Here is a 26198-nt window from a genome sequence, read left to right as displayed (position 1 = left end):
GGAGCCGAGAGACCCGGGTTTGAAAGTCCGGCTGTTTGCCTTGGGGAACTGCTGAGGCCTCTCAGAGCTCTGGTTTCCCCACCTATCAGGAGGATATGGAAGGCTGTAGGCCCAAGTGAGCTCTGAGCAGCGCCTGGGGCCTGGTGGCGCAGTGGAAACACTTGGTCCCTCTTTGGTCCTCTCTGCAGGTGTGCCTTGGATGAGGGTTTGGCCTTCAGCTCGCAGAAGGCTGGGAGTGAAAAGCTAGGAAGACAGTAACGACAGGCGAAAGCAAGAGAGAGAACCACACTGGAGTCAAGTAAAGAGAAAACAGCAGGCCACATCCTGGGAACCCCAGGCCCTGGACACTCTGCTCCCTCTGCTCCATTAAGTCATGGAAGACTCTTTTGGGGAAAAGAGTGCTCAGATAAGAGAGTAACTGCTGGCAGATACAATGACAAATCTAAGTGTGGGAGGTTGATAGAAAAGTGGCAAGGGACAAGCTGGGAGGGGCACGGGCATGCTCAGTTCCCTTGGGCACTTTAACTCCATGCCAGGTGAAATCTCAGTAGTGGCTCCTCTGGCCATGTCTTCCTCATCCATCCTCTTCTGAAAACAGCCCCAAGAAGCGAGGGGGGGCTCTAAGAGCAAGGTTGGGGATTGGCATGGAGAACCTTCTTGATCCTATCCCGCAGCTCTATAGACCAAAACTTGTACCAATGATATAAACTGGCCCAAAAAGGCTCTGTGCAATTCTGATAAAGTTGATTACACAGAGCTTTCTGGTAGGAGTCTCTATATATCCACACTCTTCTACAGAGCCTGTGGGACTTCTGGTTGTGTACGTCTGTCACAATATTTGGGAGCAAGTTCAAGGAAAAGACTCTCCTCCAAGAAGAGTGTTACATTGTTTATGAGGTTATTTACTTTAAATACTTCAGTATAAATGAGATGGGATGTCTGTAAAATGATCTTTTACATACACTTTAGACAGAATTAGCATTTGAGATGCCCTAAAATTAACACTCCAGGGTGGTCAACCAGCACAGAGAGTCCCTAATCAGAAACCCTCCCTTCAGAGGTGATCATCAGCATTTAAAACTTACAGTTTCTCAAAAATCCGCTAGGTCATTTTGCCCCATGAAGATCGGCATAAATTGGACGAGCCTAACCATCAGCGTGAGAACAATGGCCTGGACACAGGGGAACAGCCAGGTCTGCTCAAGGCGACCAGAGCAAGCCTCAGGATGCGGATGTGGCTGAGGCTGATGAAGCCTTCAGTCTAATCAACGGCTTAGCAGGAAAACTCCATGACGAAGCCATGCTCCCTCTTCGAGATTCTCCATGCAGGACCACATTTCTGTGGCTGCATCCCTCCTTCAAGGCTTCTGCCAGCACTGCCCAGGGAAGAGGGGTTCTGACCACCCCCAGGTCTTCTGGTCCGTGTGGTGGGAAGACTTGGGTAGCTGGAGATGCCATAGAGCGTGGTTGTTAGGGGCAAACCTGGCAATCGGATTGGCTGCTTTGAATTCCACCCTCCTTGTTTACTAGCTGTGGGCCCTGGGCATGTTGCTTAACCTCTCTGTGCCTCAGTTAATACAGGTAAATGGCTAGAATCCTGCTCAGCCAATAGTAAGTGCGTTATTAGTCAGCATTATTATCACCCCATAAAGGACAGTTGAGCACCAGGCCATCAGAGCTCCGAGACACCAGGTTTTATCATGATAATGAAAACTACCTTTTAATGAGAACTTCATCACCACAAGCACACTCTACAGCTCCTTTCCACACATTAGCTGCCTGAATCCTCACAACTCTTTGGGCGTAGTTATTATTATCCATATTTTGTGGATGACGCAGGTGAAGCTTGGAAAGGTGAAGTACCTTGCTCCCTGCCATGTAGCTTAAAGCAAGGGAACCAGGACATAAACTGAGGCCCGTGTGACCGCAGAGCCTGGGATCCTAACCACAGGCAAACCCACCTCTCCCTAGATTGCCACGCCACTTTCTGGGAGTGGTTGGCGCTCCATGCTGACTTTGCTACCAGAGAGAGACCTCACGGACATTGGAATGGCTCGCCCCCTTGGCAATTCTACTTCTCACTTTGTATTAATAAACCAAAGTTTGGTTTATGTGTCAGTCTCTTATGACCTGGCTTGGGGCCTTGGCGGCCCATTAGATTCACCTTTAAAATTCCCAGCGCCAAGGCCACACTGGACCAATTAAATCCCAATCTGAAGGATTGTGACCCAAGCATCTGTATTTTTTACAGCTCCCCAAGCGATGACAAAGCTCCCCAAGGTTACGAACCACCCAATAAGGGTGAACAAGCAAGGCTGCACTGAACAGACCCCTGCAACGTTCACACCTGATCCTACAACCTCTAGGGCTCCGAGTCCCATCATCACGGCCAGGCACACTCCCAGTGACAACAGCATCACCCTCCCAATTCTCAGAGGGGCAAAACTGGGATGAAATGAACACTGGGCTCAAAACCAAGGCTTTGTCTCCCTCCCAGCAGAGAAAAGAAGGGTCAGTGGGAGCCTGGGCTCTCCCTTCACAGCCCTCACATCCTCCCCAGCGCCAGTGCAAGTGCTGCTCCTCCAGGCGGCTCATAATCAGCCTCCCCAGCTCGGCCTCAGACAACACATTTGAATCTGGACATTTGGTTATTATTCTCAACATGAAAGATCAGCCTTTGCCTGGGACATAATGAGTTGAATAAAATTTTACTGGTCTCTCTGGGAAGACTGCGTGGGGGGCTGGGGGCAGTAGGGGAGAGGACAGGGGAGGGCAGATGGGTAACTGCTCCCGGGTCTCTCTCTAGGGGCAGATAGGAAGGCTAAAGCAGCATCCTCAGAAGACGCAGGCAATCAGCGACATTAGCATACAAACTGCCTGCTCCAGACATCAGCTCCTGGCAGCCAAGGACCCATCAGGGGCAGCAGGCTCTTATCCTGCAATAAATACTCGTAAAAGCTTGCTGTGCCAAACCTCTTGGGAGGCCAGTGAGGAGGAGAGAGCTGCCCGGAGCTGGTGGCTCAGGCTTTGGAAATGGTCAGAGAGGGGGTGATGGGCTGAGGGTAGAGGGTAGATGGATGGTCATGGGGGAGCTCAGGCAGATACAGGAACCACTTTAGCACCAGAGAGAACCTGGGCAAGAAGTGAAGGCACCAGCTCCCCGACTGGCATGCAGTGGGACACGGAGCCTGGTGCTATCTATATCTCTCAGGGCAGCATCTGCTCTATAGAGTCGGGGGAGAAAAGCCACTTCCCAAAAGATGCTGTAGCCATGCTCCATAGGGTCCTCACCTCCAATAGCACGTGACCAAGACAGCCTTAACGTTCCTCAACATTCCCTCAGCTGGACTAAACTTCAGACAGGTTTTTTTCCTGACCTTAGCCCCGAGCTCCCCTCTCTCTCTCCTTTTCCTTTTAGCTAACATCTGTTGCCAATCTTCCTATTTTTCTTTTTTTGCTTGAGGAAGATTAGCCCTAAGCTAACATCTGTGCCAATCTTCTTCCACTTTATATGTCAGTCGCCACCACAGCATGGCTGACAAGTGGAGTAGGTCCACACGTGGGATCAGAACCCGCAAACCCAGGCATACGGAAGCAGAGTGCACTGAACTTAACCACTGTGCCCCAGGGTGAGCTCCCTTCTCTTAAAGCAGTTACACTAGAAAACTTGCCATTGTCAAATTCTTCTCTGCCTCTTTGAAATGTAAATCTCCCAGCCTCTTGCCAGTTTTACAACCAAGTATGTCTTTCTTGTGGGCCTGGGAGGCACCCCTTTGAAATGTAATCACTGAAGGAGAGAGCACCCCCTCTCCCCATGTCTGTGGGAGCGGGGAACCTACCTTCCACAAGTGACAATTAGCAAACACAGAGGCCTAACCGCATTGACCCGTCTCCCCACTAACGTCCTCCAGTTCTTCTTCACTAGTTCACTCCAGCGCTTAGAATCTCTCCTCCTTTCATCTCAGCAGAGTTGAGTTCCATCTCTCTCCTCTATTGCAATAGTCATGAATAAGGTCTTCCTTGCCTGTTTAACTCTGTCTGGTGCAGTTTTTCTTTGACGTGAAGCAAGAACTACCAAAATAGACCAGAGGCCTCCAAGGTCTGGCCAGTTAACCTCTACAGATGACCATTGGGGAAATGTGATAGGACTTGGATGTCCCTTCAGCAGGGGGATGAGTGCCAGAATATGAGCCCTGGAAGGCACCTCAGGCACCATCTGATTCAAACCCCACCTTGTTACAAAGGAGAAAGCTGGAGTTCAGAGACAGACCAGCGACATGATTTGCAGGGCCCAGGGCAAAATGAAAATATGGGTCCCCTTGTTCAAAAAGCAGGAAAAAGAATCATTTTCCTTTGTTCTACAGTCTCTTTCTCAATCTATCTTGCTGTTTTTATGTGCTATTTTATGTCACACTCCCTTGGGCATGAGACACTCACTGGATGAGCATACACACCCCCAGTGTGTGGGGTGTACACACCCAATGACAACTCTTACTGCACCTGCCAGGAGGAGAGGGCAGCAGAGGTCACTGGGCTGGAGGGGGAGCAGCCACTGAGACCCCATCCCAGGGAGGAAGTGAGAAGGTGGCAAGAGGTGGGCCTATGCATGAGCAAAGGCTCCCAGCCACCAGTGCACACTCCATTGTCCATGGATTTCACTTAGAAAACACAAATTCAAAGAGAAAATTCTTAAGGATTTCAAGAGAGTGGCCACAGAGCATTAAACTCCAAACACAGAGCCCCCTTCTGAGCACAGGGCCCTATGCTGCTACACTTGTCACTCATCCATGCAGCCAGTCCTGCAGGGACCTTCAGTAGTCCACTCGTGGTCACAAAGCTGCTTGTCAACAGAGCAAAGAATAGAACCAGGTCCCTGACTTCCAGTTCATCACTGCCAGATCCTTCCCACTGTAGCAGGCAGTACCTCACATAGTCCTGGGCAAACAGGAGCCCTTTCCCAAGACCACATGCCCAGGGAACCCCCACTCTGAAGTGACTTCCTCAACATTTTCTAAGTACCTGCCTGGTGCCTAGGACTTGTCGAGCCACCAGTGCAGCTGGCCAGGACACCCCAAGCCCAAACCAGGACCCATGTGGGCTCCCTTCCCCACTGGAGCCCTGGGACTCTTGCCTATGGGTTGTCCTCTGACCAGGCCCCGGTTCCAGGAACCTCCCATGAGGAAGGGCTGGCAAGTGGACCACTCCTGCTGACAGGGTTGGCAATTCTTTCACATGATTGTGCGAGATTAGGAAGCCAGAATGGCACTGATTTTGAGTGGACTGTCCCTCATATCACCACACAATGAGTTCAGGACTCAGGGCTACCCAGAATCTACCACCAAGCTTTGGGCTTGAGCTGCGCATGGGGTCTGTGCATCTCCAGTCTGCCCCAGTGGGATGGGGTGGCAGCAGGCATCCTTTACCCTGTGTACCCCCCGACACTGGTGAAGTCAATGGGGGACCCAGTCTGGTCCCTCCCCCTCTGCAGGCTCCACATCATGCGTCAGGCAGTCCTCAGGCAATGGCTGTGCTTATCCCCTCCCAGGGATTTCAAGAACCCTACTTTGCAATACCAACAGGCCCTTCCTAATGGAAGTACTGATATCATGCTCTGCCTGGTCAGCATTAAGCCACACCAAAGCAAGGATGGACATTCTTTGCACGAATGGGAATATGGCTAGAGGCAAACTAGGGATGGTCATGAGAAATAGGGGTTACCACGACACCAGAGCCTCAGCTTCAGCCACACAAATCCTACCACGTGGACTTAACTCTCTGCTCTTGTCAACTCTAATTTAATGAAATTGATTCTGGGTGCAGCTTACAGATTTGATCATATGACTTCATTAGCATAAATCTCTCAGGCGATTATCGTAGACTATCTTTGTCCTTGTTGAGCTTGGAGTTTTACATATCCAGGAGTTCAATATTTTATTTAAAAAATAAATACCTAGTTAGTTAAGATATTTAATGAGAAGTTGAGAGACCAATAATGATTAAAATAACAAAGTTTATTTAGCCCTTTCTATGTTCCAGTCACTGTGCTAAACACCTTACATGGATTGTCTCGTTCAGTGTTTTCAACAACCCTCTGAGGAAAGTACTAACAAAATGTCTCTGTTATGGAAAAGAGGACCGAGAGAAGTTGAACAATTTGCCCAAGATCACACAATTCGGTGCTGAAGTCTAGACATGAACTCAGATAGCCTGAACACATAATCAGTACGCCCTCCCACCTCCTCACTACAATGCTTTAACGTTCCTTTCCCCTAGACTTTTGTTGGTGTTCTTTATTTTCCAGTTTTATTGAGAAATAATTGATATACATCACTGTATAATTTTAAGGCGTATAGCATGATGGTTTGATTTATATATATTGTGAAATGTGATAACCACAATAGGTTCAGCTAATATCCATCTTCTCATGTAGATACAATAACAAGAAAAGAAATAAAAAAGGAAGAAGGTTTTGATGAGAACTCATAGGACTTACTCTCTTAACCTTCCTGTACATCATACAGCAGTGTGAGCTGTAGGCTTCACGTGGTACATTACTCTCCTAGTACTTATTTATCTTATAACTAGAAGTTTATACCTTTTGATCACCTTCCTCCAGTTCCTGCTCTCCCCACCCTCCACCTCTGGTTACCACAGTCTGATCTCTTTTTCTATGAGTTGGGTTCATTGTCGTTGTTTTCAGATTCCACGTATAAGTGAGATGACGCAGTATTTGTCTTTCTCTGTCTCACTTATTTCACTTAGCATAATGCTTTCAAGGTCCATCCATGTTGTTGTAAATGGTAGGATTTCCTCTTTTTTATAGCTGGATAATACTTCATTTTATATCTCACAACTTCTTCATCCATTCATCCGTTGATGGGTACTTAGGTTGTTTCCATGTCTTAACTATTGTAAATACTGCTGCTATCAACAGGAGGTGCGGACATCTTTTCAAGTTAGTGTTTTCGTTTCTTTTGGATATATTCCCAGAAGTGGAAATGCCGGATCATATGGTAGTTCCACATTTAATGTTTTGAGGATCCTCCATACTATTTTCCATTGTGACTGCACCAATTTACAATCCCACCAACAGTGCACAAGGGCTCCCTTTTCTCCAGGTCCATGCCAACATTTTTTATCTCTTGTCTTTTTGATGATGGACATTTTAACAGGCGTGATGTGACATCTCATCATGGTTTTGATTTGCATTTCCCTAATGACTAGTGATGTTGCGCATCTTTTCATGTGCCTGTTGGTCTTTCACATATCTTCTCTGGAGAAACGTCTGTTTAGGTCCTTTGCCCACTTTTTAATTGGGTTATTTGTTTTTTTGCTATTGAGTTGTATGAGTTCTTTATATATTTTGGATATTAACCCCTTATCAGATATACAGTTTGCAAATTTTTCCCTTTCTGTAGGTTGTCTTTTCACTTTGTTGATGGTTTCTTTTGCTGTGAGAAACGTTTTAGTTTGATGTAGCCCCGCTTGTTTATTTTTTATTGTGTTGCTTGTGTTTTAGGTGTCATATCCAAAAAATCATTACCAAGACCCACGTCAAGGAGATTTTTTCCTATGTTTTATTCTAGGAATTTCATGGTTTCAGGTCTTACAGTTAAGTCTTTAATCCATTTCGAGTTAATTTTTGTGAGTGGTGTAAGATAGGGGTCCAGTTTCATTCTTTTACGTGTGAATATCCAGTTGTCCCAGCACCATTTAGTGAAGATGCTGTCTCTTCTCCATTGAGTGTTCTTGGCTTCCTTGTGAAATATTAGTTGACCATTTATGCTTGAATTTATTTCTGGGCTCTTGACGTTGTTCCATTGGTCTATTTGTCTGTTTTTATGCCAGTACCATACTGTTTTGATGACCATAGCTTTATAATACAGCTCAAAATCAGGAAGTGTGATGCCTCCTGCTTTTTTCTTCTTTCTCAGGATTTCTTTGGCAATTCAGGGTCTTTTGTGGTTCCATATAAATTTTAAGAATGTTTTTCCTACTTCTGTAAAAAATGCCATTGGAACCTTCATAGGGATTGCATTGAATCTATAGATGGCTTGTGACAGTGTTGACATTTTAACAATATTAATTCTTCCAATCCATGAACATGGGATACTTTTCCATTTATTTGTGCCTTGTTTGATTTCTTTCACTAACGTCTTGTAGTTTTCAGAGTAGAGATCTTTCACCTCGTTAGTCAAATTTATTCCTAAGTGTTTTAGTGTTTTTGATGCTACTGCAAGTGAGATCAATTTCTCTATTTCTTTTTCAGGAAATTTGTTATTAGTGTCCCCTAGATTTAATTCATCTCTCCCATCAGAGTCAAAACATATCTTCTTGGGATGTTTCTGCTGAGAGAACCAGCAACATCAAAAAAATCCATTGTTTAACTGGACTCATCAAACAGCAGATCATTGGTCTGTTGCTGGCATTTTATTGATATATTATTACCACTCTAACCCAAAACATCTTATATCAACTGTTTTGCAGTACTATAGTGCCCACACGTCCTAATTTTCCGAAGTAATCTTGATTTCAATATTGTGATCTATTTTTTACATCCGTAACAATCTTTAGAGAAATTATAGTACTTTCACATCCAAAATAGATTCCCCACTTTGTTTCTTGCATCCAAAAGGATCCCAAATTCCTTTGTCAGATTTCCTTTGTCCAAATTCCTTGGGCTCTGAAAATGCAGTCATGGTATCATATTGATGAAGGACTTTAGCTCACTTCCCACTCAAGGCTGAGGCTAATTTACACTGTAGCAAAGCCATTGTGCCACATGGTGTAATCACCACAGCTGATTCAGAGCAGTTCCCAGTCACAGGCTCTGGTGTTTAATTAGCCTCCTTATACCTATTGACTGTAACCATCATCACTGAGCCAATACTTATTCACATGGACTTCTGGTAGTAGTGCTCCTATTTTCCAGTAGCCTGATTTTCTCCCCTAGAGAACAGACAGCAGATTGTCATAAAGCACTGAAGCAAGTCCATACTACTCCCCATGTCATGCTGCTGTGTCATGGCACCAAGCCCTGTACAAACCTAGCCAGGTCACACAGACTGGAGGCCTAATTGGTGCCAGGAACACATGTGGCCAGGCATTCTGTTGGTCCTGGAGTTTATAGACTGCACACAGCCTCACTCACCCACCCATGCCATACACATATGTTCACACAATCCTCCTCTGTGTCATGTCCCAGAAACATGGAAAATATCTTTGGCCAAGAGCTACAGAGACCAGTGGTTCCAAATGATTTATTCTCAATTGAAGGCAGGTGGGAAGCAGATATTTGCATCTTCTATCAATATCTGCCCTCCAGGTAACTTCTTGGCCATTGAGCCTGTAATTGATGTCACCAGCTTCCTGAAAGCTGTCTAACTCTGTTGGATGGAGCATGGTGTTCACGGCCCAAGGGTCATGGGATGTGTGCCCTTGGAGTACCAGGCTCTCTCACCACCTCTCCAATAACTCATATGTAATTTGAAATATATGAAATTACTTAGCTCTTTGCTTTTGAAGTAAAAGAAAGTTTATATTAAAATATATCAGCACATGTCAAGGTATCAAAACTCAAAGGCTCTCTGTGTTGGAGTTAGAGGAAAAGAAAAGACAAACAGGGTTCTTGCCCTCCAGAGCAAGAGCTTCAAACCTGGGGAGAGCAGGTGCAGAGCAGACAAACGGTCTGGGGAGACAACAGATTGAGGCAAACATGACTTTATTTGGCCACCGCTGATCCATCACACAATTTCAAGCAGGTCCGTCTTCTACACATCAGTTGACCTGTATGGCCGTGTAGTGGAGCAAGACCACAACAAGCTGTCAGCAAAGAGCTGGGAGTAATGAAGGAAAGACCAGAAGGTGAGCAGTGTGGTCAGAAACTCCGAAAGCAATAGCAAGATGTCAAAGCCAAGTCTGTGTGGCAGAGTGGAGTTGGGGGCATGACCATGGTTAGACACCCAGAGAGCAAAACAAGAGATGATAAACCCAGTAAGGGTATAAGAGTCAAAGCTAGCACTTCTAAGATCAGATTGTCAGGATCAGGGAGGAAGGCAAGGTATTGAGAATGAATAAAAAGGCAGTCCAAGTAAACTCCCTTGGAGTCACTATTTTGGGGGGTAGTCTCTCTCACTCCCCCATAAGCAACTACTCTAATGTATTAACATGCCTCCTTTAATTTGCATATGTTCCTGAAAAATGCATAACGTGGTTCTGTGTGCGTGCATTTTTCATTTACATAAGCATTATTGTGCTATAGATCTCATTCTCCTTTTCTTAACTCTCTTCAATCAGTACTCTGTTTTTAAGATCCTCCTGCATTACTGTGTGTATATCCAGTCCTCTCTTTCTAACCACTGCACCGTAGTCCACGGCAAGCACTCGCCATCCTGTGTTATGCACTTCCTTGGTGATGGTAACCCAGATTGCCTCCAACTCTCCACCACCATGAAACGATGGAGTTACGAGCACCCTCACACATGCCACTATGGTCCTGTGAAAGAATTTCTTTGGAGTATGTGCCCAGGAGTGAAATTGCTGGGTCGTATGGAAAAAAATGCATTGGTTTTTTTAAAAATATTTTTTTTGAGAGGAAGATTCTCCCTGAGCTAACATCTGTGCAAATCTTCCTCTATTTTGTATGTGGGATGCCTCCACAGCACTCACAGCTGATGAGTGGAGTAAGTCCACACCTGGATCCAAACCTGTGAACCCGGTCCCTGCAGTGGAGCGCATGGAACTTTAACCACTCAGCCAAGGGGGCCGGCCCCTGGAAAATGCATTCTTAATTCAATTAGATAGTGTGAGATGGCTCTCTAGAACAGTTGCACGCACCCACCAGGTTTATATACAGGGTGGGCATTTGCATATCTGGGCAAAGCAAGGCAAGGCGTTTCCACATCTGAGGGTTCTCTTTTGAAGGTCTGGGGTTCTGGCTCCCTCAACTCATCTCTTTCTGTACCAGGCACCTAGCATCAGTCAGACAGAAACCCCAGAAGAGAGTAGCTCTCAACTTCTTCCAAGAGACAAGACACGTTTGCCCACCGCTGTGAGATTCTTCTCACTCCTACCTAAATATTTCCTTTTTATTATCAGGACTTCAAAGCACTAAATAGCCAATGTATATTTTTAGGCAGTGTGTTTCTAACCTGTCCCAAGCCCCTTGACATATTGGCTCCAATTGCCAATATTAATAGACACCCATAGTAAAGTGACTGATCAAAAATCTATACTGCATTATATAGAGTTCTTAGTCCAATAAGATTCTGTGCCAAACACTGTGCTTTATATTGGCGTTTCACTCAGCATATGTTGTTGTCTCTCTTACAGTGAATTATCTTCTCCTGTCCCTCCTATTCTGCCTCTGATACTTTCCTCTTATTATTTTACTCTTCTAACTAAACATATGTCTATATGTATATGAATAATTGCAATATACATAGATTTGGCTGCAGGCCTTAAGGTATAAAACTGTCTTGAATCTCTAGTCCTGGGGCTCCCAGCTCTTTTCCTGACCTCTTTTTATTGTACCTCTCTCTGATTGCATTCCTTCCTGCCTAAAAGTGACCACCATCCTGCTAAAGATGGAGAACCAGTCAATGTTCTTCATTCCTTTTCATGTCTTTACTACAAATAAGCTTACTGCCGAAGCCTCTGGTTGTTCCCCAACAGCCATTCTTCCCACTCTCATAGTAATAGGACTTTTAGCAAGCACATCATAGCCCAGGTGAAGTGTCTATTTCCTAGCTTTCTTGAGGGTGGGCATAGCCCTGTGAAAAAATTCTTACTAGTGGGACGTGGATAACTTCTAGGTCACATGCTCAAAATGAAGATGCCTGTTACTGCCCTCACACTGCCTGGAAGGGGGATGTGACGATGAGAGATGGGCACCATCGTGGATCATGAGATGCACATGGCATACTGAGGGCGACAATAACCCACAGGGAAGGATCTTGGGTCTCTGATGATTGTTGAGCTAGCCTAAAAGCCCTGAAACGTTTACCTAGCCTTTCAAACAGGAAAAGTAAACTTTTCTCTTATGTAAGTCACTAATGTTACATATTAGGCTAACCAATACACATATGTGCCGGGCGCCAGCAAACTTTTTCTGTAGAGGGCCAGATAGTAAATATTTTAGACTTTGCAAGCCATCCTACCTCTGTTGCAACTGTTCACCTCTGCCTTTGTAGCACAAAAGCAGCCAGAGATAACAAATGCATGTGGCTGTGCTCCAATAAAATTTGACAAAAATAGGCATTCTTTACCTCAGATTTGGCCCACAGGCTACAGTTTGCCACCCCTGATATATAGTATCATTTTCATGATTTTAGACTTTATGTAAATAGCATCACACTGTATCTATCTTTCTGCTACTTGCTCTCTTTGCTTAACATTATGTTTTTGAGATGTATCCATTATACATGTAGACTTAGTTCAATCATTTCCATCGCCAGAAACTACAGCATTGAACGAATGTTTCATAATTTATTCATTCATTCTTCTGTTGATGATCATTCAGGTTGTTTCTATTTATATCATCTCACTAAAAATGTTACAACCCATGCTCATGTAAATGCCTCCTAACGTATATGTGAGTTTCTCTAGAATTCACACCAGGGAATGAAATTACTGTGTCCACAAGGTATGTGCGTCTTCAGCTCTTCAGCTTTACTAGATGTTTCCAAACTTTCTCTCCATGACAGTGCCAGTGAAACCCTCCATCAGTGTATGATGGTTCCCCTTGCTCCACATTCTTACTGTTACTTGCTCCTATCAGACTTTCTAAATTTTGTCAATCTGATCAGTCCAAAATGTATCTCACTGTGATTTTAATTTGCATTTGCCTGCTTACTAATGAGGTTGAGAATTTTTTCATATATTCACTGGTCATTTAGACTTCCTTTCTATAAAACTCCCTGGTCACACCCTTTGTCTCTTTTTCTGTTACATTGTTCGTATTTTTCATATTAGTTTGAAAAAAATTTTCTCATTCTGGTTACTAATTACTTACCTATTTTAAGCTTTACAAACATCTTCTCCAAGTCTATAACTTGATTTTTAACTTGTATTTTGATACATGAATATTTTTAATTTTAATATAGTCAAATCTATCAAACTTCTCATTTTGCTTATGCTTTCGTCATCTTGTTTAAGAAACCCTTCTTACTTCCAAGGTCATGAAGATATGTCCTTACACCCAATATTTTGAAGTTTTCCCTTTCACATTTAGGTCTTTAAACATCCTGGAATCTATTTTAGTAGAGGTTTGAAATAGAGATAGAACTTTCTTCCATTATGAATTACCAAGTATTCCAGTATCATTTTTAAAGTAGCCTGTGCATTGCTAACAGATTTGTAGTGTACCTTGCCACATATCAAATTCCCATATATTTTTTATTTTATCTCTGGGATTTCTTTTCTGTTCCTTTGATCTCTTTTTCTTTTTCTGTGCCAATATCAAACTGCCCTAATCATTATAGCTTTATAATAAGCCTTGATTTCTGGTAGGTCAATTCTCCCAATTCTTGTCCTTTTTCCTCAAAACTATCTCGTCTGTTCCTGGTCTTTCCTTTACTCTCCCAAATAAATCTTAGAATCAGCTTACCAGGTTCTATGGAAAACGTTGTGGTGATTTTATCTTGAACTGCATTCAATTTATGGATTCATCTGGAGATAATTGACATCTTTACAATACTGAGTCTTCCTAACCACTCTATCTCTTGCACTCCCACAGCATCAGATGGTAATAATTTGAGGCAGATTTATGGCCAATTGAACTGCTGTAACCAAAGATTGCTGATTAATGGTTCCGTGTCAATCCAGAGAAACATTTTCATTGCCTTGCTACAGGCTTCTGTCCTTGGCCCCATCCTTTTGAAAATATGCCAGTCAGTTATTCAGATGACACTAACCTGGTGGGGAGAGTACATGCCACAGAAGACAGAATCAAAATTCAGAATGATCTCAATTCTAGAATGTATGGTCGAAGCCAAGAAGATAAAATTTAACAAGTATAAATGCACAGCCCAGCAGCAATCTCTGAAATTCACTCGCACAAATGCAGAACGGCTGCAGAGGGAGTAGTGATTTGACAGCAATTTATGTGAAAAGGATTTTGTGGCACAAGAGAGGCAGTTAGGCGGTCATTGATCACAAACCTAATATGAGGCAATAATATGATGTGGCCATTTAAGAGCTAATGCAAACTTATTAAGGTACAATTTCCAGTTCCCATGAATTACCGACTCCCTGTGCTCTGATGTAATCTGATCACATCCTCTGCACGTGCTTCACCCTCGGACGCCGCACAGCCCCATCTCAGAGCATCTAAAGAAAGATAAACAAAATGGTGAGAGGTTCTCCCTCCTCATCCAGGGTCTGGACAAAGAGGCATCCATGCTATTATCCCTCTAATGGCGAAGGAACAGCTAGCCAGCCTACATGGGAGAGAACTCTCTAGCTTCCCCTGAAGATGTCCCCGACAATGGAATAGGTGTGCAGGAAGTAGTGACTGTTCTGCTGCTAGAGTTATTCTGGCAGATGGCTTGTGGCTATCTCCTAGCCAAGGCGGAGACAGGAATCCTGCACTGGGTCCCTTTTCACTTCCGCTTCATGGTCACTGACCGTGGCTTCTAGACCACGCTCTCTCTGCCTAGCCCAAAACAAGCTTCTTCAATCACATATTTGAGGAAGAGACAACACACGTGTAAGCAAGTGCAGGAACAGAGAGTAACTACAAAATCCAGTTTTTCCTAGATTAAGAGGGATTTCATTATCTTTTTTATTTAAAATAATGCGTTTATGAAATATTTCAAACATACGAAAGGCACAGGAATAATAAAACAAATACCCATGTAACCACCACAGAGAATGAACAAGTGTTAAACTTTTCCATGTTGCTTAAGATTTTTTTAAGAGAAGTAAAACATGACAGGTCTGGTTAAAGTCCTCACTCCTGCCCTCCCCCCCTTCCTGAAAGAGACAATGCTCCTGCAGTCGGTGTTCATCCTTCTCCTCTGCATATTTGAGTCTTACCACACGTTTCCATAAAACTATATAGTATTGTTTTACATGTTTTTTAAATTTATAGAAATTGTTTCATGCTATTTGTAACATTCTGCAACTATGAACCCGGCTGCAATAATCATCTTTGCAACATCTCCTTTCCTATACGTGGCTGTCTCTAGAGTCTATATACCTAGAGTGGAATTGCTGCATCACAGAGTCTGCGAATCTTAAATTTTAGTGGATATTGCCGAATCGGCTGTACTCATGAGCGTTATAAGAGAGTTCCCATTATCCCACATTCTCGCTGCTACTTGATATTATCAAACTTGAAAATTTTGCTAACCTGATAGATAAAAAAAGGCATCTCATCGTGGAATTTTTCGTGTTTTCTGGATCCTAGTATGGTTGAAGGTTTTTCATATATTTATTGGCTATTCAGGATTCCTCATCTGTGAATTGCTTCATCTTTATCCTTTGACCATTTTTAGGGGCTTGTTTATCTTTTCTTATTAATTTGTGGAATTCTTCATATGTTCTGGGTATCTATCCTTGATGGGTTATATACAGGCAAGTATCTTCTCCCCCCTATGACTTTGTTTTTGTTCCAGCTCTGCTCTGATGCTATTCTAACTCCAAACTGAGCCACTCTTCCAAAGTCACCTATAACATTTGCTGTCACTTATAAGGCATAGTTTTACCAAGCAAGTCTTCTAGTGGTTGCTTGTTTCTATCTTTTGCGTGAATCTTGCAATTCTGGTAACTTTTAGGGGGTGGCTTTGCTTATGGTGTGGACATTCAACACTTAAGTCATTGAGGGGTTTTTTTCCCCATGCCAACCAATTCTAACTCTTCAACACCAACTGGGTGTCCTACAATTCAGTTCACTTCTGGCATTAACTGCGTCGGACTCCACAGGTTTAGGGGCTCAGTCCCACAAGACTGTCCCCGCTTCAGACACCAGTCATAAGTATCGGGTCCCCAGGATACCCACACTTCTGTCTGACTTGGCTACAAATTCAAGGGTCCCACAAAACCCCTCTCAGATTCCGTAATTTGCTAGAACAACTCACAGAACTCAGGAAAGCACTTTACTTACTATTACCAGTTTATTATAAGGGACATAATCGAGGAAAAGCCAAATGGACATGATGCACAGGGCGCAGCATGGCAGGGGGAGAGGAGCAGGGAGCTTCCTCGCCCTCTCTGGGCACATCGTCCTCCCAGCATCTCAATGTGCTCATCAACCCAGAAGTTCCCCAAACGCTGTTATTTAGGGTTTTATGGAGGCTCCATTGTGTAGGCATGATTAATTAAATCATTGGCAATTGGTGACTGAAAATTTCCAGCTCCCCTCCCCTGGAAGCCTGGTCAGGCAACCGAATGGCATGGGGGACTTAGGAATGTGCTCCCTATTCCTCCCAGGACTGGGGAATGTTGGGCCAGGCCAGCCTCATCCACGTGGCTGGTTGGCTAAGCCCACAAGGCTCTGAGTTAAATGTTTTACAAGCATTACTTGAATCTGCACAATGGAAATAAGCCATTGTTTCTCAAATGCCAGACTACAAAGGAAACTTTTCACCACCACGCTCTGTTCTCCAGCTCCTGACCCTCTCTTGAGCCAGGGCAACTGCTGCTCCCTTCTCTGTGTCCCCAACTCCTACTGTCTCTCACTCCTGGAGACCCAGGAGCAAATTTAAATTGTTCACCACTCTTCGGTGCCATTTGTTTAGGAATTGCTGTCCTGAATCACAGGTTCTGGCGAATATAACTATTTAGCCTGACCCAGATGCTGTCTTTCAGGAATGCTTGGTCCTAAGATGCAGAGCCAGGCCCAGGGGGCACAGGGGCCTCCTGGAATCATGAGGGGTGGTCCCTTCTCTACTTCTCTATTGTTATGCATTGGATGCCTTGTGTGACAGGCAGCTTTGTAATTTTTCATGGCTCTGCATATGTGTTGTTTTTACATTATTCAGACATTTTAAAAAGGTCCATGTCCTTGGAATCTTATTCAGCCTTAAAAAGGAAGGGAATTCTGGTACCTGCTCCAACATGGATGAACCTTGAGGACATTATGCTAACGAAATAAGTCAGACACAAACCGACAAATATGGTATGATTCACGTACATGAGGTGAGTAGTTGGATTTCCAAAGACAGAAAGTAGAAGGGTGGTGGCCAAGGGCTGGGGGAGGGAGCAGAGGGGAGTCGTCTGATGGGTGCAGAGTTTCAGATTTGTAAGATAAAAAAGATCTGGAGATTGGCTGCACAACAACATGGATATACTTAACATTACTGAATGGTACACTTAAAAATGGTTAAGACAGCAAATTTTATGTTATGTGTGTTTTGCTACAATTTAAAAATAAAAGGTCCATGTCTTCTATTACTTTTGTAGATTCGCAGTAATGCCTGGCACCACGCACACAAATGGCACCCCAAGTCTTCCTCAAGACATTTTTATTGGTCATTGTAGACATTTCCACAACCATTACCTTACTTAATGTCACTTAATCCTCACAGTAACCTTACGAGATAAGCATTTTAGCTCAATAAATAGATGAGGACAAGGAGGCTCACTGGCAGGAGGTGACTTGCCCACAGCTAGTTGGAAACAAAACCGGGGGAACCCAGGTCTCCAGCTCTAAGTAAGTGCTATTTCCACACTTGTACCTCAGTTTCTTTATTAACCTGGAGATCCAGAATTGGAGATCCAGAATTCCTCAGGCTCAGACTCCCAGGAGGTGTTCCAGAAGCTCCTCCAACAGCTGAGAATACATATTCATGTGTTTGGGAAGTGACTGCTTGTGTGTTCGTGGGTGTGTGTGTGCGTGTGTGTGAATATTGCCAGAAAAGAAAATGACCACTTCATGTGCAAGGAAGGAAAACCCACAAACCCTTAAACCCCAAAGAAAGTGCAAGAGTTCTCAAACACAGTCGTGACCAAGCCAGAGGATAGCCGGCCTCAGAGTCGGTTGCCATGGGCAACATAATGCAATTGTCTCCGTGTCCTTGGCGCAGATGCGGCTTGCTGTCCTCAGGCCTCCCAGCTGGAAGAATCTGAGCAAGGACCAGGGACTCAGGAAGGGAGGACAATCCCTCCTCAGGGAGCGCAGTCACCTCCTTCCTTTGAGCTCCAGGATGCAGCTGACTCTGAAGAGAAAGCTCTGGGCAGAGCCCTTCTCCAGGAAAGCAGAGGGGAGGGGTTGGGACGTGAGAGGGAAACGGTGGACGTGGGCCATCAGAACGTGCCAGGATGGGCTGGAGCAGAGGTAGAAGGGATTCTTCTATGGCAGACAATCGGGATGGGAACCCTGAGCTACTGTTGCTGACACAGAGGGTCACTCAGTCATGCTCTGGGGCTCAGGTAGGAAATCCCAAAATTCTTCATGAATGATCTCTATTTTAGCATCTTAGTTTTCTCTAAACAGACAATATGACTCACTGCCCTCCCCCTTTCTCCTGGGCTCTCTCCTCCTCACCTCCCCACTCTGACCTTCTCTCCTGTCTGCTTCCCTGACCTCCTGTTCCCTGAGAAGAAACCATGGATGTGAGCTGCAGAGGGGAAAGGATATGGGCCCCATAGAATGACAGAAGAATGAGGTTCAACTTGTCCTGGAATCTTCCAGACCTTCTCCAGAGCCTTTCTTAGATGGGAAAAAGTCAAGCAAAATCTCAAGCTTTTCAGTTTCCAGTAAAACTCGCTAACTTTATAACCCAATGCGTGTCTTCTGCTCTCTCGTTCCACAGATAAACATATAAAATTAGGAAAATGTAAGAGAATAGCAAAGCTTGAATATTCAATCAATAAGCAAGTATCTTTGAAACCCCTAGTCCAGCCATGAGGTACTTACACCAAACTTGGGTAGACAGGGCTGATGCACAGGAAATATACATTGTCTTGGTAAGCATATTATTAATGAGTTGTATCAGTCAGGATCCAACTGGTGACCTTAGGTAAGTCCCTTGACCTCTATAAGCCTCAGTTTCCCCATATATAAAATTGGAAGGGGTGTGGAAGAGGAAGAGAACACCTCTCCTCCCTCCCAGGGTCATACAAGATCACAGGCCTCTGCAAAAGCCATTGGAAAGGGCAAACGGAGACCTGTCACTTGTTTCTAAGCCCCGTTTCATCCCCATCCCACCCTCCAGGATCCCAGAACAGTGTGTGCGGGATTAGTGTTAGATGGAGAGCAGAGGGAAGGGAGGCAGGGTGGAGGGAGCCAACTAAAATGATGACAGCAACCACAGAGCAGACACCAATGAGCTCTGCGGATGCTCGAGCATGTTCTGGGTTTGTGATGAGTGCAGGGGACGTGCCATGTGTGTGTGCACCTGCCTCCTTCAGATACCAGCTCCCACCCGGTGCCTCCTGCTGCCTGCATTACATGCCTGTTCCCCTTGGCTTCCTGTCCTACACAGGACGTCCTGGGTGCCTGGCAGACAATAATAACATCATCTTTGAAGCTGATTGGAACAGACCTCAGAGGGCAGCTTTGGAGCCACGGGACCAGCTTTGAAAAGCGCAAGCAGAAGCCTGGCTGGTGGTCCTTTGAGTTCCACAGTGGCAGTTTAGGAAGCCCCGTTTCACTGCAGACACACCTGGGGGCTATAATTTGTCCCTTCTGCTTCATCACGCTTTATTAAGGAGACTTCGACTGAACCCTCAAAAATGGCTCTAAGGCTATTATTCCATCCAGAGGCCTTGGGCTGTGTCATAAGGGACCACCCCAAGCAATTGCAAGCCGCGTGCAATCCCACGGAGCTGTCTGGGGCTAATCTGCAGGGGGTCCTTGTAATTCAGGCCAACAGTGTGTCATTTCTGTTCATCTGTCGGATAAGACTCCTACTCAAGCCCACGTTACCATGTTAGGTACCTTTTTGTAGACGACAGGGACGTCGGAGTCCCTCCCTCCTAGGGAAGGAAGGGTGTTATTTAATCGCCCCTTCTCCCTGCACTTAGCTCCTTTATCATCAGAACGGCTTGGGAACTGTGGGCCTCGGCTGTCTACCTGGTGGTTTAGCAATGATCTAGAAGAAAAGCAGGTAATGCTCCTTCCCCAAAAAAGATATCCACTTGTTACCTTACCTGGTGATAATGACACCGACAGCAACTAACCCTTACACAGGCCTTTACTCCGTAACCCGCTTTCCTCCAGCTGCCTTTCTGTTTGCATATTAACTACTTCATCCTCACCCTGGTCTTAATGAGGGTCATTTTAGAGGTGAGGAACAGCTCAGGCATATTGATATTTTAGATTTTCAGAGAGGATTCTGTGATCGAGAAGCCCATGAGAGCCAAAGGAGTAAGCAGCCAAGGGCAGGGTTCCGAGCTCCTCGCTAGGTGGCCGGGGTGACATGTTTGAGGAGGGGTGGATGCAGACGCTGGGGATGAGGTTATTCCTGGGCCCCGGCTGCGTACTGTGTCGGTCCTGCCCATCCCAGGGCAACAGGACTGCAGTGCCTCCAGGAGCACGGGTTCAAGGACATTTGTGGGTTCTGTGGCAGAACCAGCCTAAATCGCCCCAGACTAGTAGCTGCCTACCTATGAAGAACCCGCTTCCAGGCCTGCGCATGACCCAAGTGAATGTATTGCTTCCTCACGTTGACCTGGAACCCACCTCTTTGGGTTGCCATTGTTCTGTGCCCAGTCAGCTAAAACAGCTAGCTACCACCTGTCTCATACAGCATACTGTACATCCAGGAGGGTGTTGCCAGCTCTAACCTACCGGCCTGTGGGTTGGCTGGAGGTGGCTGGGTCAGTGAGGTGGTTGGGCAGACAGGACAGTCACCATGAATCCAAAGAGGGAAGGAGAGTTATATTTCTAGCCGCAGGGCCCAAGGTGTGTGGACAGGACAGTATCCTGGACTAGGAGATTAATACAGCTCTGCTCCCTGCAGCCTGTGGACATAGCAAGATGTGGTTCTTAGCTGGAGATGCACTGACAGCAGCCTGAGGACCTCTGCTGCTTGTTTCTTCTTTTAAGCTGCAACACCAAAGGCCTGCTGTCCTGACCCTGCCTGACACAGCTGGCTGGCTGGCCAGCCCTGCGGGTTGAAAGCAGCTTGCTGGGAGAAGACCAGGAGCCATCAGGACGAGGCCCCTCAGAGGATCAGGCCCTTTGGGAACACAGGTTCTCAAACTTCCTAGGACGTTTAAACAATCCCCTTTGGTGTTTGCACTGCCCAATCCCATCCTCAGAGATTAGCATTCAGTAGGTCTGGAGAGGAGCCCAGGAATTTGCATGTTGATAAACATCCCAGGGGATTCTGACGAAGGGAGCTGGGGACTCTGGAGGCAGCCTGGCAGTGGAGCGGAGCTCCCTCGCTCCTCAGATGTCACCGATGCACAGGAAGCATCTGCATCACCAATTCAAAAGCTCCAGCCCCACCCCAGACCTACAGAATCAGTGTCTACATTTTAGAAGGATCCCTGGGTGATTCGTAGGCACACTACAGTTTGAGAAGCTCTGCTCTGGAGTTCTCAGATGAGCATGAACCAGAATCACCTGCAGAGCCTGCTAACATACAGACTGCTTGGTCCCACCCCAGAGTTGCTGAGTCAGAAGAGTGGTGGGCGGGGGGGGGGGGGGGGGGAGGGAGAATTTGCATTTCTCACAAGTTCCCAGGGGATGCTGGTGCTGCTGGTTCAGGGACCACCCTCTGAGGACCACTGCTCTAGCCTAGAGAAGTTTCTCTCTGCCTTGCTACACATTGTCATCACCTGGGAAACTTTAAAAGCTACTGCTGCCTGGGTCCCACCCCCAGAGGCTCTGGTTTAATTGGGCTGGGACCCAGCCTGGGCATCTGGTCATTTAGAAGCTCCCCAGGTGACTTTCACGTGCAGATGATGTTGAGAACCAATGTCCTGGAGTCAGACAACTTGGATACAAATTCCAGCTCCACCACCTACCAGCTGGTGACCTGGGAAAGTTACGTAGCCTCTTCTGCTGCCCAATCGCCCCACTCACTGGTCTGCCTGGAGAAGAGCCTCAATACTCTGTCCTTGAACTTAGTGGATGGGGATGCCACGGAGATTTAATTCACCTGCTTCAACGGGTGTCAAACAAGATGTCAGCAGGTGAGCCCTTCTCCACGTCCGTGGTTTATAAATATTTGCCACCCTGCCTTCTAAGTAGAATTACCCACTTCTGTTTCTCTCACCATATTTTAACTCTGCAGATCAAGATGAGAAAAATGGCCCTTAATTAAGTGCTCATGATGTGGCAAGTGCCTTAAGTACATCTCCATCATCTCATTTAATCTTCACAACAACTGTATAGGGTAGATATTATTATGCCCATTTTCCTGGTAAGGAAATCGAAGCTCAAAGAGGTCAAGTGACTTGCCCAAGCTAACACATCTAGAAAGTGGAGAGTCACAACTGGAATTTCAGACAGATTCTAGAATTGTCTCTGCTAACCATTTACCACACTGCCTCCTTCTCTTGGTGGGTTCGTCCCTTCTCCACCTAGAAGCTTCTGCAAGGTGGTGTGCCTAGGGAGGTGGAGCTCACCCCAAGGGCACATCCTCCCCTCCCAGGTGAACTTGACGACATTTTGAGCACCGCCAGTCTGCTTGAAACTTGAGTTGATTTATCATCATTACCAGCCCAGAGACACAGCTCCAGACGCAAATAAGGTTCCATTTCCCGACAGATACAAATGGATTTTTTTAAAAGACATCAGAACAAAGCTGCTCGGCTAGCCCTCTACGAAGGTGCAAATTGCTAATCTGATCTGAATGTGTCACTGTTTTGCTTGGGCTTCGTCAAAAGGTTTTGATGCAAGAGTCTAGAATAATAAATAAAAGTTTCCGATATGAGTTCTACTCATATTTGAGCCTGAAATGAATTGTTAGTTGTCTGTTGTGGGAGCCAGTTTCTGTATTTTAAAATGGTGTTGGCAAGGAAGACAAGGACGAGACAGAAATGAACCAATAGAATCAAGAGCAGGGATTAATTAAGGTCCTGGAGTTTGCCGCAGAACAGGACAAAGGAAAGATGGGAATAGCACTTCCTCCAAGAAAGACAAGTTGAATTTTTTTATATATATATAAGTTTCTGGAGAAATAATTTAATTTTGACACCATCTCCACAAATTGACTGGGCTTATCTTTCTCCCACGGAGAGTGAAGATTGCCCTTTTTCTGGCCAGAGGGGAATCTCATTTCCCCTCTCCTTATCATTTATTAGAAATCAAAATATTGTTTCAAATAGATGAGTTCAATATTTCAGACTATATAATGTGTCCAGCACAAAAGGGCAACATCAGTAGGCAGATGACTAAGGGTAGACAGGAGATGAAAAGGGATCCCGAATCGCACGACCAAAGATTTCTCTCCAATCCACCCTCCTTGTTCTCCGAGGCCTGGCTTACTGGCCATCTCCTCATTCTTGAAGTTCCTCAATCCTGAAGATGGAGAATAATAGCATGAGGATCCCCTGCCTATCTTCAGCATAGATGTGGTCGAACAAGATTGATTTCAGCATCCCCTGTATAAAGCAAATTCCTTTTTCCAAGTGATTTTGGTCAGATAGAAACTAAGATATTTCCCACTGAAAACACCATTCCATAAAACAGGTTGAAAATTCTGACGACAAAAACTCAATGACCTTAGTCATGTCTATTAGCAATATGGTCCAAATTAGTGGCTTATTTTTCCTTTGTGGCCTTTTCTATATCTCAGAGGTCGCCTTTACCCTTGGCTGCCACCTTCTCTCCTGGCTAAAGATCTGACGGCACGTCACCTAGGCCTCAGCTCCCCCGTCTGTTCCTTCTGGGTATTTAAAATGCCTGACGGAGCAAACCTGCAATATTGTGCTTCACAGGCAGCTATCTCCATCGCACACCTCATGAACCCCAGTCCCCAAATACCTTTCACTCTAGACCCTGAGATAAGTAAAATGTAATTCCTCCGTGTCAGCAATTTGGCGAGTTTAAAACTTGTGTGTCAAGTTTACCTATAATGAGGGAAACCTCTACTAACACGTATGACGGGATCAACATGAGGAATAGTGACAATGCCTCTAACTCAATTACCAAGTGTTCTGAGCGTGTGAAGCGCTATGTGAATGCTAAGTAATAATGTTATGGTTTCGTCTGAAAGATGTGTGTGTCACCCAGGAGCGTCAGTAAGTCAGTAACATAATTTGCAATAAGTCATCATTAATTAACACTAAATTACTAGGCCCTTCCTGGGGAAGCAGCATATTAAACTGACATCAGTATGTGAAGAGTTCATTATGGTTAGTGTTATGAGAACACAAACTGAAGGACTTAATAGTGGATTAGAAGATGTTTATGTCCAAACACCTCAACGTGGGCTCCATGGCTGCCACACACCAGCAAAGATATTGGCTTGTTGCTAAGGAGGATGATGGGAGACTTGAAAACTTAAGAAGGGCTCTCCCAGCATGGGATAATGAGGTATTTGGAAGCACTAAAAAAAGAACAGGAGAGGGAGAGAGCTCACCCACCCCTCCTCCTCATTCTTCCTCTCTTTCACACCATTTCTACCAGAGCCTGAGAAAAAGGGATGGAAGCAATGAGCAAAGAGATGGAAGTGGCAGTTGTCACATAGGGGACAGGGAAGGATCAGATTCCCCTGGGGAACAAGGTAGGAATGGGTACAGGTGAAGGTGGGAGATGGGATATTTGGAAAGCTCCTTGGGTGAATCAGTTTTGCCCCTTACATTCTCCCCTCTCCCCTGCCCCCACCTACTGTCATACAGTGCGCCTGCCATGTTTAGTTATTGCTACAAATTTAAATGCAAAATGATCCTAACTAACGTAAATTTGTGAGGCAGATGATCCTAAATCAACATTGCCTCATCTAATATAATCACTAGTCTATACATACATTATTAGAAAATAAAACAAGGGGCCAGCCTGGTGGCATAGTGGCTAAGTGCATGTGCTCCACTTCAGTGGCCCAGGGTTTGTGGGTTTGGATCCCAGGTGTGGACCTAGAACCACTCATCAAGCCGTGCTGTGGTGGCATCCCACATAGAAAACAGAGGAAGATGGGCACAGATATTAGTTCAGGGACAATTTTCCTTGGGCAAAAAGAGGAGGTTTGGCAACAGATGTTAGCTTAGGGAAATCTTCCTCTGCAGAAAAAAGAAAGAAAGAAAGAAAAGAAAATGAAAGGTTGTACACAGCGTAAATGCTGCTTCTCCACCACCTGCACTTCAGTAGCCATAAGACTGGTTGCAGGAGAAGAGCAAGACCTCCCGAAGCACACACGGGGAATACTGCAGACTGCAGCGGCAGCCCCATGTGCCCCCTTCAGTCCCTCGAAGTGGGAGGACCTAGTGACAAGTGCACTTTATTCCCAAGTCTCTTGACTCAGTCAAGATCAGTGCTTCTTAAAAAGCAGGATCGTTTCTTCTGTTGCTAACAGAATATTTGTGTAAAGACAAGACGTTGCAAAGGCTTTGTTTGATGAGATCTATTGTTCCTCATACATTCATTCACTCAACAGATTTGCTGGGCACTATGCTAGCTTTCAAGATACAAAAACAAGGTAGACCAAAAGCCTTGCCCTCTCGTGCCAGTTCACGGAGTCAAGGACACAAATAGGCAAATAGTGACAAGATAATGGAGGAGTAGGGGGATTAATAGGTTGTGCAGAGTGGGTTGGAGAGAAAAGGAAGGTGGCTGGGGATGGGCTCTCAGAGAAAGACACATGTGGGCTGAGGATCCTCTGGGGAATCAAGGCTAAGGCCATTCCAAATAAAGGGAGAAACCCCAGTGGAGACACAAAGGCACAAATCCTTCTACACCCTGGAGGAAGAAGCCCTTCCTGCTGCCAGGCCTGCCCCTCCACCAGAAATAACTGGACCAGAAGTGGACACCAGTCTAAGCAATAAGCTGAGCCAATTGGTTTCCTCTTATTGGATAACCAGACTAAATGAAGTGCCCACCCTGAGCCTGAAACTCAAGTGTCAAGGCTGCCATTTGGGGCCATAGATCAGAGAGGCAAGCAGAGAAAGGGGTTTCTAGAGAGAAGCAATAGAAGGTAATCAGTACACAGAAAGAGGCAGCCCCAGGAAACTGAGTGATCCCAAAGCAAAAAGGAGAGAAAGAATGATGGCTTTCCAGCACCCAGTTCTAGACCTTCATAAGGCTCAGCTATTCCTATGGGTCTTGAATTGGGTAAATACTCTCAATTTCTTTGAATCAAGTATCC

The 26198-nt window shown here is 45.3% G+C and overlaps 1 long non-coding RNA gene across 1 annotated transcript in view; it reads right to left on the bottom strand.

Moving 5' to 3' along the window:
• Positions 1-9704: 9704 nt before the first annotated feature.
• LOC111773258 (uncharacterized) overlaps positions 9705-26198 on the bottom strand; it is a 73687-nt gene continuing 57193 nt past the window's right edge. The window contains exon 4 of the long non-coding RNA XR_011437999.1: positions 9705-14328. This is a non-coding gene — a long non-coding RNA (uncharacterized lncRNA). The remainder of the gene's footprint in view (positions 14329-26198) is intronic.

Source organism: Equus caballus, chromosome 4 (genome assembly GCF_041296265.1).
Source record: "Equus caballus isolate H_3958 breed thoroughbred chromosome 4, TB-T2T, whole genome shotgun sequence".
NCBI classification, from domain to species: domain Eukaryota; kingdom Metazoa; phylum Chordata; class Mammalia; order Perissodactyla; family Equidae; genus Equus; species Equus caballus.
This window is presented reverse-complemented; position numbering and strand designations above follow the sequence as displayed.